This window comes from Macaca mulatta, chromosome 9 (assembly GCF_049350105.2).
Source record: "Macaca mulatta isolate MMU2019108-1 chromosome 9, T2T-MMU8v2.0, whole genome shotgun sequence".
In the NCBI taxonomy this organism is placed as follows: Eukaryota; Metazoa; Chordata; class Mammalia; order Primates; family Cercopithecidae; genus Macaca; species Macaca mulatta.
In genome coordinates this window covers 34919193-34935881 of record NC_133414.1, presented here as the reverse complement: position 1 = coordinate 34935881, position 16689 = coordinate 34919193, and positions in this window count along the sequence as shown.

The window sequence follows — 16689 nt, the reverse complement described above, 5'->3', positions numbered from 1 at the left end:
ATAGAGGTCTTTGTATAATCTCCACTGCTGTAGTTAGCATTGGTCATTGATAGTCCTGTTGAGCAGCCAGAATTCTCAAACCTTGAGCTCAACTCTGGGCAACTTCCACTGTACTCTGGTACTTCCCAGGAGATAACACCCAGAGGATGCCAGCTTCACACTGAGATCCTGTTCTTTTCTAGGGAGGTGAGCTTGGGGGAATAACATGGGTAATCTCAGAATATTCTGCCTGAAACTAAAGCCGGAATCAGGACTGAATGTCCAACTCCTGGTTCTTGCTGTTTTCTCAGGGTCTACCTTGACTCACCATGGTGCCAAAGAAATTAAAAGAGATGCACTAAAGGCAGAAGTTTAATGATTTGGCTCCTTCCACAGAAGTTTATTCCCTGGACTAAGCAGACCAGAGCTCCGCTTCTCATTTAAGTGAGGAAGAGAAATTTCAGATCGTTCCTGTCATCACATGTGTTGACTTTGTATCTTCAGTTGGTTTTGTATCTTCAGTTGGGTCTGGAAGGTAAAATGTCTACTGCTTCCTTTTTTCCCTTAAGTTATGAAAACACTGAAGGGTTCATGTTTATCTCCTCTAAAAGTTTTTAAGACATGTAGAATATAAAATAGCAACAAATACATAATAAATTGATAAATTCTTGGGAAGTATTTGTAGATTATAGACACACAACTTACTATATAATCGTTAAGGTAAAGTTGTTAGAGGACTAGATTCTAAATGCTGAAGGGTCATAAAATCCTAGTATAAACCATTGTCATTAGAAAACTTTAAAAATATTATCTTTGGATTACAAAGAGCATTTTTGTCAGCCAAGCTTACTGTAGATCACATTAACACAAAACTTTAAATTTGCCCATCGTTATTATTCATTTTTATATTTTATGGAGGAATTGATCTTTGTGTCTTAAGGGTCTGGACACATTATTTGCAAAAGACGAAGGTGGCCAAGCCTCACCATACTGGCATGTCAAATTTGAATGTGAACAGATTTACAGATTTGCTGCTGTCAAGGACGTAGGAAATTAAAGATGGATATTGTGGCTTTTGTTCTGCTACTGAGTTCTTTTTTCAATCAATGATATTGAGATATAAATTGTGTACAATATAATGCACACATTGTATGTGCTCAATAAGTATGTGACACATATGTATGTAGACACATAAATGTATATACATGTGTATGTATAAATACATTAATATATGTATATGACATATACATACATACACATACGTATAGGTCAATATTTCCATGACCAATCAAGTCAATATGTCAATGACCCCCAAAGTAGTTCCATGGTACCCTTTCACAGTCATCACTTCATCAACTCTATAGAACCTCCTGCCTCAACAAATGCAGGAAATGACTGACCTTTTTCCAGGACAGATGCCAGAATTTTATGTAAATGAGATCATGTGCTATTTAATCTTCTGTGTCAAACTAATCAAGAAAAAAACAAATGAAGACATAGATTACCAATGTAAAAATGAAGAACACATAACTATTGACCTGACAGATATTAAAAAGATAACACAAGAATACTGTGAACAACTGGTCTGTTTAGACCTTTCATATTTAGTGACTTTTCTTAATGGTTGGGTTAAACTATCTGGAAATGTGATTTCTTTTTGTCCTGTTTGTTCTTTGGTAATTTTTTCTTCTTTTTCTGCCTCCTCTAGGTTTAATTAAGCATTATAATTTAATTTAATCTCCTCTATTGAACTATTATTTAACTTGTTTAAAACAGCTGTTAGTGGTTGTCTTAGGAGTTATAATACACATTTTTAAATAATTTGTGTCTAACTTAAATTATACTGTTTCATGTGTTGAGTTATTGTAACAATGTGGTATAAATACACACATATTTTACTATTTTTGCTTTGAAAATTATCTTTTAGAGAAACTAATAACAAGAAAAAATTATATTTTGCCTCAATTTATTCCACTTTCGATTCTCTTCATTTCCTTGTATAGATTCAAGATTTTTGTTTTTTGTTTTATTGTTGTCGTTGTTGTTGTTTTGAGATGGGGTCTCGCTCTGTCACCCAGACTCGAGTGCAGTGGCATGATCTTGGCTCACTACAACCTCTGCCTCCTGGGTTGCAGCAATTCTCCTGCCTCAGCTTCAGAGTAGCTGGTATTACAGGCATGCATCACCACACCTGGCTAATTTTTGTATTTTTAGTAAAGACAGAGTTTCACCATGTTGCCCAGGCTGGAAGATTGAAGTCAGAAACTTCATATTCCTTCAGCCTTAAGAAGTTCCTTTCACATTTCTTATAAGGTAATCTGCTACCAATGCATTCATTCTCTTAGTTTTTGTTAGCTGAAGAAAGTCTTTATATTTTATTAATTTCTCTGGATATAGAATTCTGAGTTGATAGCTTCCTTCAGCACCTTAAAGATAAAATAGTAAGCCATTATTTTCTGGCTTACTTGTTTTCGGATGAGAAGTGTGATATATTCTTATCCTTGTTCCTCTGTAGGTAATGTACCTCTGAGGGAGAGGATGCCTGCCTTCATGATTTTCTTGTCTTTGATTTTCAGCAGTCTGAACATGATATGCTTGGATGATCTTATTGTGTGTTTGTTTTTATATTTATCCTTCTTGGTGTTCTCTGAGCTTCCTGGATCTATACTTTGGTGTTTGTTATTAGCTTGGAAAATCTTCTGCTGTTATTTCTCCAAATGTTTCTTCAGTCTCATTCTCTTTCTCTTATTCTTTGGGGATTTCAATTATGTATATTTTAGAGCATTTGATATGTCTAACACTCCTGGATACTGTGTTGTGGGGGTTTTCTCCTCTAATCTTTTTTTTTTTTTTTGTACTTTAGTTTGCAGAATTTTTATTGATCTCTATCCAGCTCACTGATTCCTTCTGTAGCTGTCAAGTCTACTGTTGAGTCCCTCAAAGACAATCTTCAGCTCTGTTACTGTGTTTTTGCTTTTTAGTATTTTCATAGTATTCTTTTTTATAGTTTCCATCTTTCTGTTGAAATTATCTAGCTGAACTTGAATGTTTTCTATTTTCTCCATTAGCATCTTTACCATATTAATCACAGTTATTTTAAATTCTCTGTTGGATAAGTCCATGTCTGTGTCATATCTTAGTTGTGATGGCTGTATATGATTGCTTTGTCTCTTCAGACTGTGGGTTTTCTTTGCCTTTTCCTATGTCTCATATATTTTTTTGCTTGAAAGTTGGGCATGTTGCAAAGGACAAAGATACATGTCTTTCTTGCTGCCAGGCCTTTAGTGGAAGGTTCTGTTTTAATATAGTCAGGAGTTGATCTGGGTTTGAGGTTTGTTGTTGCCATAATGTAGTTTTCCCTTATCCAGTTTCACTTTCCATGGTTTTAGTTAAATGTAATCAATTGTGACCCAAAAACATTAAATGGAAGGTTTCAGAAATAATGCATAAGTTTTAAATTGCATGTCATTCTGAGTAGTGTGTGATGAAATTTTGTGCCATCCTACTCCATCCTGCCAAAGATGTGAATCATTCCTTAGTCCAGTATCTCCATGCTGTAAACACCAATCACCATTAGTCACTCAACAGCCAACTCAGTTATCAGATCGACTGTGACTGTCATGGTATCACAGCGCTTGTATAAAGTAATCCCTATTTTACTTGACAACAGTTCCAAGTACCAGAGTAATGATGCTGGCAATGAGCATATGCCAAAGAGAAATTATAAAGTGTTTCCTTTAAGTAAAAAGGTGGAAGTTCTCAACTTAATAAATAATGAAAATTATATGCTGAGGTTGCTGAGATCTATGGTAAGAATAACTCTTCTATCCATGAAATTGTAAAGAAGAAAAGCGGTATTTGTACTAGTTTTGCTGTTGCACCTCAAACTGCAAAAGTTACAACCATAGTCCATGATAAAGGCTTATAAAGATGGGAAAGGCACTAAATTTGTGGGTGGAAGACATAAACAGAGACATGTTACCAATGACAGCAATCAGGTTTGGCACAATTTGAGGTTTCAGGCATCTAGTGGTAGTCTTGGAACATATCCCCCATGTATTAGGGAGGACTATTGTGATTATTTTCAGTGCACCATAGCCTCAAATTCCTCTAGCAATACCTTGTGTTTAGGATGTGAGCTAATTTGCCAGAGGGTTTTTCTTCCCCTTCAGTGTCTACTCCCATCTTACCTTAGAGTCTTCCTTCTGTATTGTTTCCTCGAGAGAATCTGTCTCTTGTAGCAATCTCAGCTATAGGTTACTTTTACTCAACGCTTGTTAGCGCGGTGGTAGGGAGAGCCAGAAAGGGTGTGTTCTCTCATCAAGCCTTAAAATGAGGCACTCACTGTGGATTTAAGCCTGCACCAGCTGTAGTCCTGGGCTGCCACTCTCAGAGTACAGTTTTATTTTTTCTCTTCCTTTCCTGCAGTTTCAATGGATTTTTCACCAGTGCCCTAAACTGACAATTGTTATCATTCTTTGCCCTGTAGTTTAAGATTTTTGTTCCATAGGGGAGATATGGGAGATGGGTCTGGGAAGTGTTTCAGGAGTAGCTACTATTCCCTTCCCCAAGTCAGTACAATTCAGAAAACTTTCTTAGGAGTCTGGCCTATCTTCTCTGTGAGCGCCTCGTCATATCCATGAAAGACAGGACTGTAAGAGGAAGCAAATACTCCTATCTCTGGGACCCTGTGGCTCCACATCAATACGTGACCTGGAGCAGTTCATTACAATTTCTAAGCTGAATCTGCTTTCCAAATTATATAGCATGCAATGGCATCTGCCCTAGGTAGGCAAATGCCTGGGTCCTGTTGCACCCTGTAGGTCCTGGCCTCTCCCCAGATTTTAGGTTCTTTTCCCCACCATGTCAGATCTCTAATGAATTCCAGAAAGGTCATTAATTTTCGTTTGATTAAGCTTTTATTTTCTTATTGTAAGGCGGGGAGGATGGGAATAAGGCTCTTTCCAACTCTCTACATCTCTTAACTGAATGCAGAAGATCCACATATTAATTTTTAAAGCTGAACAGAACCTGCATCCCTGGGATTAACTCCATTTGGTCATGACGGTCATTCTATTTATACACTGTTGAATTCACTTTACTGATATTTTAGAAGGGAGGTTTTTAAAATCTATGATCATGAGGAATATTGTTTTATCAATTTATTTTCTTATAACCTCTTTGTCAGGTTTTTGTGCCAGAGTTATTCTAATCTTTTAAAATTAGTTGGAAAGTGTGTCTTCCTCTTTTACTTTCTGAGTTTGTGTTAAGTTTCACGTTATTCTTCTGTGTGTGTGTGTGTGTGTCTGTATGTGTGTGTGTGTGTGTGTGACAGAGTCTCACTGTGTCTCCCAGGCTGGAGTGCAATGGCATGATCTCAGCTCACTGCAACCTCTGCTTCCCGGGTTCAAGCAATTCTCCCATCTCAGCTTCCCAAGTAGCTGGGATTACAGGCACACGTCACCATGCCCAGCTAATTTTTTGTATTTTTAGTAGAGACGGGGTTTCACCATGTTGGCCAGGCTGGTCTCGAACTGCTGACCTTGGGTGATCCACCCACCTTGGCCTCCAAAAGTGCTGGGATTATAGGCGTGAGCCGCTGCATTTGGTCAAGTTTTGCATTATTCCTTACTTCAAAATTTGAACTCACCAATGACACCATCTGAGTATAGATGCATCTTTGAGGGGAAAAATTTTTAATAGAAATTCAATTCCTCTTATAGATACAGGACAATTCAGATACTCTATATCTTTTTGAATTAGTTTTGGTAAGTGGTGTTTATTAAGCAATTTGTCCATTTCTTCTAAATTAACAAGTTTATTTATATAAATTTGCCATCATATTACTTTATTGTCCTTGTAATGATTGTAGGATCTGTAGTAAGACTTCCTTCTTCTTCAAATACCATTATTGGCAATATCTTGATTAGTTCTGCTAGGAGTATCAATTTTGTTGACCTTTTCAAAAAACATGACTTTTGGCATTGTTAATATTTTCTGTTGTTTGACTTGATTCCATTGAGTTCTGTCTGTTTTTAAATTTTAATTCTATTTACTTTCAGTTTTAACTTGCTCTTCTTTTCTTTTTTTCGTAACTAACATGGAAAGTTGGCTATTAATGTTAAGCTTTTTTTCTTTCTAGTAAGGCATTGACAATGATAAACTTCACTTTAAGCAGTTCTTTAGCTGCATCTTACAAATTTGGTGTTTTAATTGTCAATCAACTCAATTTTGAAAATTTTACTTGTAACTTTTTTGAAGTTTAGTTAACGGGTTTTAGAAATATCTTATTAACTTCTCAAATAATTTGGGTCTTCATAGGTATCTTGGTGACATCTAGCTTCATCTGTTGTCTGAAATTGTATACTTAAGTTTTCCATGTTTTGGAATTGATTACATCCTATTTCATGGATCAGTATATAATTGATCTTGAACCAGCCACAGTAGAAAAGAATGTGCATTCTGAAGTTGTTTATGGTGTTCTATAAATGTCAATTAAGTCAAACTGGTTGATAGTATTCAGGTTATCTGTGTCTTTGATACTTTTTTGAATATAAGATTGAATAATTACTACAGGAAGGTACTAAAATCTCTAATTGTGGTTGTGGATTTCTCTATTTCTCTCTTTACTTCAATCAGGTTTTGCTTTATATATTTTGAAGATCTATTTTTAGATCTATCATTTAGTCAATGCATGAAGGAATGTTATATATTCCTGATGAATTGGTTTTTAATATAAGTCATTCCTCTTTATTGTTAGCGACACCCTTCTTCCTGAAGTCAATTTTGCCTCACATTAATATAGCCATGCCTGTTTTATTTTCCTTATAGTTGTCATAATATATCTTTTCTATCCTTTTAATTTCAACCTTATCCGTATCTTTATATCTAAGACATGTGTCACATATTGCTGCAGGACTTTTTGCTCCTTAGTTCAGCTAAACTCTGGGTTCTTGTCTCACAACCAGGAAAAGTTAGGCACATGGATACACTGAAGGGCAAGGAGGGCAGATTTATTAGTCAATACAAAAGCTCTCAGCAAAGAAACAGGGGGTCCTGACAACAGGCTCCTACCTCATTGATTGAATGAGGTGGGATTGAATACCGGGCCACCAGGAGCTGAAGAGGCCAAGCTCCTCCCCCTGCATAAGGTGCAAATTCCTGGTAGTTCCACCCCATTCTTTCAGTGCACAGGCGGGCCCTTAGTCTGAGCCATCCACATTGATTTATTTCCTTTGTGGCACGTGTGTTTAGGGATGAAAATTTTCACCATGGCATGTTTAGGGAAGCCTCCTGTGCACAGTAACCTGGGTGGCATTTGGCTGTCTCTTGCCTCCATTATTATAGTTAGTTAGGTTTTAAATTTTTAAAATTCATTCGATAATCTCAAGTTCTTTATTTGAGCATTTAGATCATTTATATTCAATGCAATTATAATTACTTATGAGGATGTGTAGAGTTCTTTGACCTTTCTATAATTGCAAGACTACTTGTATTGTGTTTTCCATCACTTTTGTCACTGACACTCCTCCAAACATGGTTTTTTCCCTCAAAAAATCTTCTTTTCTTTTCTCGCTTTACTCACTCACTGCCTGCAAAATCATGACAATGTGCCATCTAGGGTAAACATAGATGACTTTAAGAAATGGAGCAAGCACTAGGAGGAAAAAAAAACAAAAAAAACTTAACTTTAATTTCAACATTCCTTTAAAGCACCTAGAATACATCATACAAGCTCTTGGTTTTTCATCTCTATATATTGAACCATTTACATTTCTTGATATATTCTTAGGTTCTTCTTGGGCATACACCAGACACAAAACATATTTTTAGGGTGTAGAATAGAAAATACTGCCTAAGGAAACTTGCTTACTTTGGGGTGGTCATAAGGCTGCTTCTGAATTGTCATTTTCTATAAAGTAATTCATGTGAATGCTATATTCATCAGCTTTTCTTCATTTTCTTTTTCCTTCACTCCCCCTCTGTCCCTCTCTCCCCCCCTCCTTCCTTCCTTCCTTCTTTCCTTTCTTCCTTCCTTCTTTCTTTCCTTCCTTCCATCCTTCCTTCCTTCCTTCCTTCCTTCCTTCCTTCCTTCCTTCCTTCCTTCCTTCCTTCCTTCCTTCCTTCCTCCCTCCTTCTTTCTTTTCTATTTCTCCTTCATCAAATATCTACAAACACCCTACTAAGTGCTTGGTACTTCAATATCTTTACAGGTATTGAAGCCTAAACCTCAACATCTTTATGAGTACTCCACGGTTTTTTAAACTCTCAGTTTTATCTTAGCCAATGTGACAGGACTACATCTTCCCCGGAATTCCACCATCTTTCCAGGACCAAAGTTTTTATAGCAACATTGAATGTCTTCTGGTCTCTGCCTTAACTAACTGAAAGGAAGTATTTTGGTTCTTACTGAGGAATTTTAGTAAATAATCAGCAAAATGATCCACATAAATAAATAATAGTTTTGGTAGGCTTATTCAAGAGGAATGACAAGGTCAAAACTTCTCTGTTCAACCAGGGACATCTTTGTTTAGATGTGCTCTGCATTTTTTTTAAATTGTTTTCTTCCTGTGGTAGAAATTTTGTTTTTATTTGTTTGAAAACATCTCAGGATGGATCTAATTAGTTAAGGAATGTGATAACATTCTTGAGACAATATTAATTGTTAGAGTTGAAGAACCGCATGTGATCATGTTCTTTTTATATTGTTTATGCATTTTTTTCATGCTGAGCAGTAACTCAGAGTAACTTATGATGACATGCAAAGGTCTATAAATGTCATCGTATTTTCTCATGTAAGGGTTTACTTTCTTCTTTTTAATAGTGTTTTTATTACACTAATTATACTTGAACATATGCTTACTGTAAAAAAAACATACATTCCATAATCAGAGTAAAAAATAAAAATTTCCGTTAACATTCTTTCCCAATCCCAATACATGGCACGCACACACACACACACACACACACACACACACACACACACACACTTCATAGAATCTAGTTTAATTTCCTAAAAGGTGCTAAACAGCACCTCTGTGTATGTGATAGACATCTAAACTTTGTTTTAAATGGGGTTTATAACCCAAGAACTTGGAGATCCCCGCTCTATGCTTTCAAAACTTGACCCCTATTGGATACTTGTTATGAAGGATCATCTTGACATTCAGGAAAATGACCTATAGAAGTCATCTGAGAGACCATGGAACTTTCCTTCTTCAGAAAACACTTCACCTCCCCGATCTCCTGATTCCAAGTTCAGTGTTTTTACTTTGTACCAGACTGACTCATCCTCACTGTTGCACTTATTTCAAGACCTCTAACATTTTCTCTGCAGCTTTAACATTCTATGATTACTCCCTGATGACATACAAAAGTGTAGTTTAAAAAAAATATAGACTTTATTATTTTCTGCCCAATTTTCTTTTTTTGTTTCCATGAATACAGGAACCTGAATCAGTCTTGAGACAATTTATTGTTCACACACCAAGTTAGGCAAAGGGCAGTTGAATAATTTCTTTACTCATTTACTCTACTCTGGGAATGAGAGATTGCTGAATCGGGATGTGTGGCACACAGAGTAATATTTCCAGCTGTTTCCTCAAATATGATGTATGAAATGGAAAACAGGCTCATACTGGCATTTGGGAATTAATTCATGGCTACACAGGAATGCAAGGTAGAGGCAATTCTGATCTCCTCTCCTTGAAGTTAATAAATTTTACACATAGATGAGGGTGAAGAAGTCCATGCTATAAGGCCAAACCCAGGAAAGCTGTTTGTGATCCTTGCCAGCCCTTTTCCACATCACAATCATGAAGGGTTTTCTAATGACTCTGTCTACAGCTTTCCTCTCTTGTAAATGAATTCACTGTGTGAATGGGGGCAGGGACGGGCCTTCCAGGTACAAGGGCAGTGTCTTTGGTGACCTGGTTTCCACCATCTACAGTGCTAAAGCGTTTGAGACCATTTCAACAATAGCAGACCTCAGGTAGGATGGTGATTGCATTTTTGTGTAGTTCTTCAAATAAAGATTGTGTATCAAAATCCTTTCATTGGATATAGAGTCCAGGTTATGAGTACAAATAGTAGGATTGTCATTGATAAAAACAGCTCTCTTAAAATGCAACATACCATATGAGGTCAGGGATGTAGAGTTCATTACTGGCTTTACTCTCTTAATTGACAGTGTTGTAGATGACTAATGACCATATTTACATTATTTTAGGAGTGTAAGCAGAAAATCAAAGTGGGGGAAATAGAGAATTTGCCTTTTGAAGGACTGTGTTTCATGAGAAGTATAAAAGTCCCGTGGTGAAGCAGCTGACTCTTTTAGACACCAGCTCTACATACACAAAGCCAGAAGCACCCCACTGCAAATGTTTAAATCCAATCAGAGCAGTTATTAGATGTCCTGTAAATAATGAAAGGAAAAAGATGAGCTGGCTCAAATCATAAATAATGAAAGGAAAGATATCAGCTGACTTAAATCCTTTTTCTTAACTAGTTTGTGTAATTAGAAACAGACATCGTCTCTCCACCAACTTCTTTAAAAATCACAATGCTGCAGCTTCTATAGATTCCCTTTATTTTTTTTTTATTTTGGGGAGGTAAAAAAACCTATGTAATTTCAAGTTCTTCTTGGTTAAATGAAGATCAGAAAGCCTGTGTCTCTTCCTGGCGCTAACACTCATTTAAACTAAATATTCACAGTGATTTAAATATAAGGTTAAAGACTAACTCTGATTTGATGATTCTAAGTAAGTTGTCCCTTTGCCAGGGATATATTTTACCATTTTTATTATGGAGATATATCCTAAGATCCTTGGAAGAATGTTTTTAGTATGTTAAATAGATTATTATTCCTATCACTTCCTGAGATTTTGTTTTCTTTTTTACTTAGAGAAATATGAAAGCTAGAATATAAGGTATGGCTTATATGAGACAAAGGAGAACCAAGAGCTAAATAAAAACAGGAATAAGATAAGTATTAAATACTATACACACACTCAAAGACATTGGGTTGACTATAGAAAAATAATAAACAACACTAGAGTTGTAACACTCTTTTGTCATTTTTATAATTAACAGCAGCAACACAAAAGTGTTCTGGGATGATAATTGTTTTTAAAGTTGGAGTTTAACGCACGTTCTCACTCATAAGTGGAAGCTGAACAATGAGAGCTCATGGACACAGGGAGGGAACAATACACACCGGGACCTGCCGTTGGGGGAAGGAGAGCATCAGGACAAATAGCAAATGCATGCACAGCTTGATACGTTGGTGACAGGTTGATAGGTGCAGCAAACCACCATGGCACATGTTTACCTATGTAACAATCCTGCACATTCTGCACATGGATCCCAGGACCTAAAATAAAATAAAATTTTGAAAAATAAAATATAAAAATTGGCTGGGCATGGTGGCTCATGCCTGTAATCCCAGCACTTTGGGAGGTCGAGGCGGGCAGACCACCTGAGGTGAGGAGTTTGAGACCAGCCTGGCCAACATGGTGAAACCCCGTCTCTACTAAAAATACAAAAATTAGCTGGGCATGGTGGTGGGTGCCTATAACTCCAGCTACTTGGGAGGCTGAGGCAGGAGAATGAACCCGGGAGGCAGAGGCTACAGTGAGCCAATATCATGCCACTGCACTCCAACCTGGATGACAGAGCGAGACTCCATCTAAAAAAAAAAAAAAAGTTGGAGGTTAAATTTTATTCAGAACTGAACATACAGCCTGAGTATTTTTGAAAAGTTCCATGACATCTAGTTCCAGCACTCTAGCCATATAAAGAAATGTTACATTAGCAATGTTTGCCATTGCTTCTAGCATTGCAAATGGTTAAAATGCTGCTGAACTAAAACCGCCCAGCAGGACCAACAGGTTCATCAGCCTGCAGCACTATGCTGGTCATGGCCTGAGCGGTTTTCTAGCATTATCACCTCCACAAATGAGCACTGCCATCCTCCAGCCCCTGGTACATCTGTTGTACAAGCTTCAGATCAGAGCGTAGAAATAGGGACAAATGCCACCCACTCGAGTGCACTTGCTGCTCTGCCAACTGTTAGCAATTGCATGGCGTGTTTTCCACTTTCTCAGTCTTTCAGTTCCTGCATTTCTGGAAGGTGGATGACAGGTAAAGAGTGCGATTTTCCTGCCAAAAATCCCTCCTACCGGGCGAGAAGCTATTTGCTGTTTTCTAGTAAACAGAGAACATAAAGAAAAATCTGGAAATAGGAAGCATTTATCATAGCCCTAGAGGCTTGAAAACGAACTAGATAGAAAGGCCACTCATCCATTCAGAAGGATAAAACTTCAGTCATTCATTCATTTATCCATTTAACAGATCACTATCCACTAGACTGTGCACAGAACTAATGTATACATAGATAACTACCAATAAAATAATATATATCAAGGTACAGTTGAATAGACAACAATAAGTGACTCATTTTGTTATATTGCATTATTATATTACAGAACTAAATCATATTGTTGTTTATACAAATTTGATAGGCTTGTGTTACTTCCAGCAATGAGTATTTCAGCAGGAATATGAAAGAATATATCCATGACCACCTTATGACATGCAGGTGAAAGGAGAAGTGAGGTTAGAAAAAAGGAGCCACATTTCTTGGACTGTAACAGCAAAGGCAGCATTGAGTGGCCTGAGCAAGGTGGAGATCACTGGCAGAAGGGAAGAGACAACTTTGGAGAAAGTAGATCTGCCCCCCTCTTATGCAGAGTCAGTCCAAAAGCCTCTCTTAGAGAGAGGTCAAGAACATAGCAGGTCCCTGGGGATGCATTAGAAACGCCCAACTTCCTGTCTGGGTAGGCCTTGCTTATGCTTCAGGACCCACCAGCTGTTGACAATTTAATGATCTACACCAGAGTCAATTTTTGGACTAAATTGCACACCGAGCAGCGAAAATAGAAGGGAACTTATGCCTCTCAGATATGAAATCTGCTTATTATATATGTGAGTCCCAAGGAAATGGAATGACCTGCTCCTTCCCCTGATCTGCTGATATTTAGAATTAAGACTTCCTCAAGCCCAGCCTTTTTCTAAAGGGCTTCTTCATAGGGGTTTTCTGAAAAGGAGATCCAACCCCCATCCCCTCCCCCACTTTGAGATGATAGTTGGTAATAAACATTTAGGTGTGTGGTGTAAGAATGATTTTCCTGTAATCCAGTTGCAAGCAAAGCCATTTTAACCCCTTACTCTTTAAGTCACGCAAGTCCAGTAGTGGGGCTGGAGCAACTTGTGCCAGCTTGCTAGAGCTGATTGCTAAATTTCCAGCAGTTGTGCAAGCCAGATGCCATCCCACTGGTAGCTTGATGTCAGCCATGAGGGAAGGATCTACACCATGAAAATCAGCAAACGCTGCAAACCGGTCCTGGAAAGCCAGTTGTGAGACATTTACCAGCACACCCCTGATTATATCAATTGCTGAATTTTTAATTGAATGATATATATTCACTGCTTCATCAACATTGCACATTTATTCAATGGACCAAATCTCTCCAGCAATACCATGGCCTGAATATAATAACTCTACAATAAATATTAATAATATGAACAGTGGTATTCTTTTTTCTCTCCAAGTCACTTCAAATATCCTGTGAACTGCCCCCTTGAATAATATAAAACTACAAGTTAACCGCAGCATTATCTTGAAGAATTGGTCTTTGGAAGTGTAAGTGCCTACTCAATATTTGAATGCTGTAGACACCTGGAATTAGAATGTTTGGGATCACAAATGTTCATCCCTATGCTACTGCCTTGCCTTCCCATGAACCTGAACTACAGACTGTTGATTGAAAAAAATCCTTTAAAGGAATAAAAATCCATGTGCTGCTTCTCACACCTCAGTATGGGGAAAGAAGCCACTCCTGCAAAGCTCAAGCCTGATTTATGCAGAAGCTTCTAGTCTTACCTGCTTCCTTAAACTTGATATTTAACATAATTTTTGGTTTATCATTATAAATGCTAAGTGATCTTGAGTCACTGCATCTGCTAAATCAGATGATTGCTCATTTTCTTCTACCTAGAATGAACAAGCAATTTGAATTCACCATGAAATAGAAGACTCACAGGCAAGTAATAGGTAGTGGTGGGTTGCTTTTTAAGTCTAAATGTTTTTTCCTATTTGATTTACTTAATTGAGCTAATGGGCTCTATGATTGGCTGAATAGCCCAGTAGCTAAAGTCATCATTAGCTATTTTCTTGGCTAACACAATAATGACCCTTAAATTGTCTCCAGTATTTCCAATTACCTTTGAAAACATGTGGAATGTCAGAAGCCCTAATAGGAAACATAGATGATATGATGGTTATAGGAAATCTTCTCCAATACTAATAGTTTTCACAGAGTCCTTTTATGGGTCAAGAGAGAATGGTGAAACAAATTACAAAATTTAACAGAATGTGAGAGGATTTTGTCTCAAGAAATACAAGAATCAGTGATACCAGAATATTTAAAAATTCTCTAGCTCCAAACATTTAATTTTATAGTTTAGAAAAATCAAGGCCCAGAGATGGTAATTACCCTATAAAGATAACATTGGTAATGAGTGGCAGCCAAAATTCAAACCCACTTTTTTTCCATTGAAAAGTGCATTTCTTATAGTAGCCTATTAAAAATATGCTTTACTTAAGGGTGACTTAAACTCCAAATTCCAAGTAGGTTAAACCTCTCCCTCTCTCTTTTTCTCTCTCTCCCCTTCCCCTAATCCCCTTTCTCTCTCTCTTTTCCTTACCAACCCCCTTTTCGCATAAATACAAACTACAATTATTTGCAGTATCATTTGAAAATACTAACTACCAGCTGGGGATGGGAGGGGTGATGGAAGGAAAGTTCAGCTGAGACTCAGTTCCTAGGCTCAGCCTGCAGACTGATGATAGTAGTATGTTGCATTGCAGATCATAAGAGGTAGCCAACACAGAGAGAGACACAAGTTGCAGTAGAATTGCTGAGTGTGAGTTGAACATAAAAGTAACTAACTTTTAGGTTTCAAAGTGAATCATCAGTGTTATGATATAGGGTAGAATGTCACAAGGAGGCAATTCCTCACTAAAGTCTTTAGTTTGGGGTCCAGTCCTAGGGTTTTATTGTTTTTTCTCAGTGTACTCTGTCAGGAGTAATAATTTTTGCTAAGGAATTCACAAGAGAAGGACTGATTGCATCTAGCGTTATTTTGTTAAATCACAATGCAGAAAATCATAGCCGCAGGGCCTGGAATACCTGTCAGCCGGCCATCCTGTTCTCCACCCTGCAACCCAAACCTCTGAGGAGGTAATGAGCTGCTCCAAGCAGTGCACAAGCGTAATTTATCTTTGTGTGTCTAGCACCTAGTGTAACATCTGTCACATTGAAGGTGCTTGAAGGCTCTATAGAGAATGAATGAACAAATGAATGAACTACCAGAAATCTGCTTGTTGACTGTGCATCCAATTGGATGATTCTAAGAAAGACTGTCAGCTCACAATTGTATGAAGCCCTAAAGGCTCTTCTGTACATTCTCTGCATCCATCCAATCAACTCAGAGTCAATGATGAGATAATCTCTGACCCCAAAAGGATGAGGGTCATTCTCCAGACCATGATGGATTCATTAAGATAATTCCATTTTGTGAGAACACTTGGAAAGTGGGCAGCTGGTGTTGCTAGGCAACTCCTCACTCTCATCCCCTGTGTCCATTGGAAGCATCTCCACCCTCCATAACCTAAAATGGCCCTCTCTTCTGTAGGACTAGATATCCTAAGCCATTGGAATACCCATGCACACAAAGCAGGACATCTTCTTCCTTGGTAAGCTGCTGGGATGATAGTTTCCAGCAGTCACTGGGGAGTCAGAGCAGTTGTGGAATTCCAAACTGACAGATGTCTGCTGGTGGTTGTTTTTCTCCAAATGACCCAAAGCAACATGACAAGAAAATGAATTGCACCTATGATCACAGAGGCTGATCTTCAGTCAGGTCACTGCTCCTTTTCAATTTTCTGTCTTTCCAATCAGAAGGTAAATTTCTCTTTACATAAATTAAGGTTGTCATTTTCTTTTTTCTTCTTCTAAATTTAGTTTTAAAATGTCATATAGTAGGATTGAATTTTTATGTACCGATCTATGAACTTGAACACATGTGTTGAATCCTGGAACCTCTACGACAATCAGAAAACAGAGAAGTAACATTACCCACCCCCCAGTAAACTCCCTCATGTTATCGTCTCATAGTCACACCCTAACCACCTCCCAATCCCTGACATCTACTGATATTTTCTCTGTCACTAGAGTACTGTCTTTTCAAGAATGTTATGTAAACGGAATAATACAGTATGTAACCTTTTGAGACTGGTTTCTTTCACTCAGCATAATGCTTTTCATACTCATCAACGTCACACTTATCAATAGTTCATTCCTTTTTTTTTGGCTCAGTGATAATCCATTGTATAGATGCACCACCTCTGTATAACAGGTGTCTATGTATCATTCACCTGTTGAATGACATTTGAGTTGTTTCCTGTACATAGCAATTATAACTAAACCTGCTGTAAACATTTGTGTACAGGTTTTCTGTAAACATGTTTTCTACTGGGCAAAATGCTTAGAAGTGGATAGTTGGATTGTATGGTAAGTGTATGTTTACTTTATAAGAAATTGCCAAATATTTTCCAGAGTACCTGAATCATCTTCCCACCAGCAATAT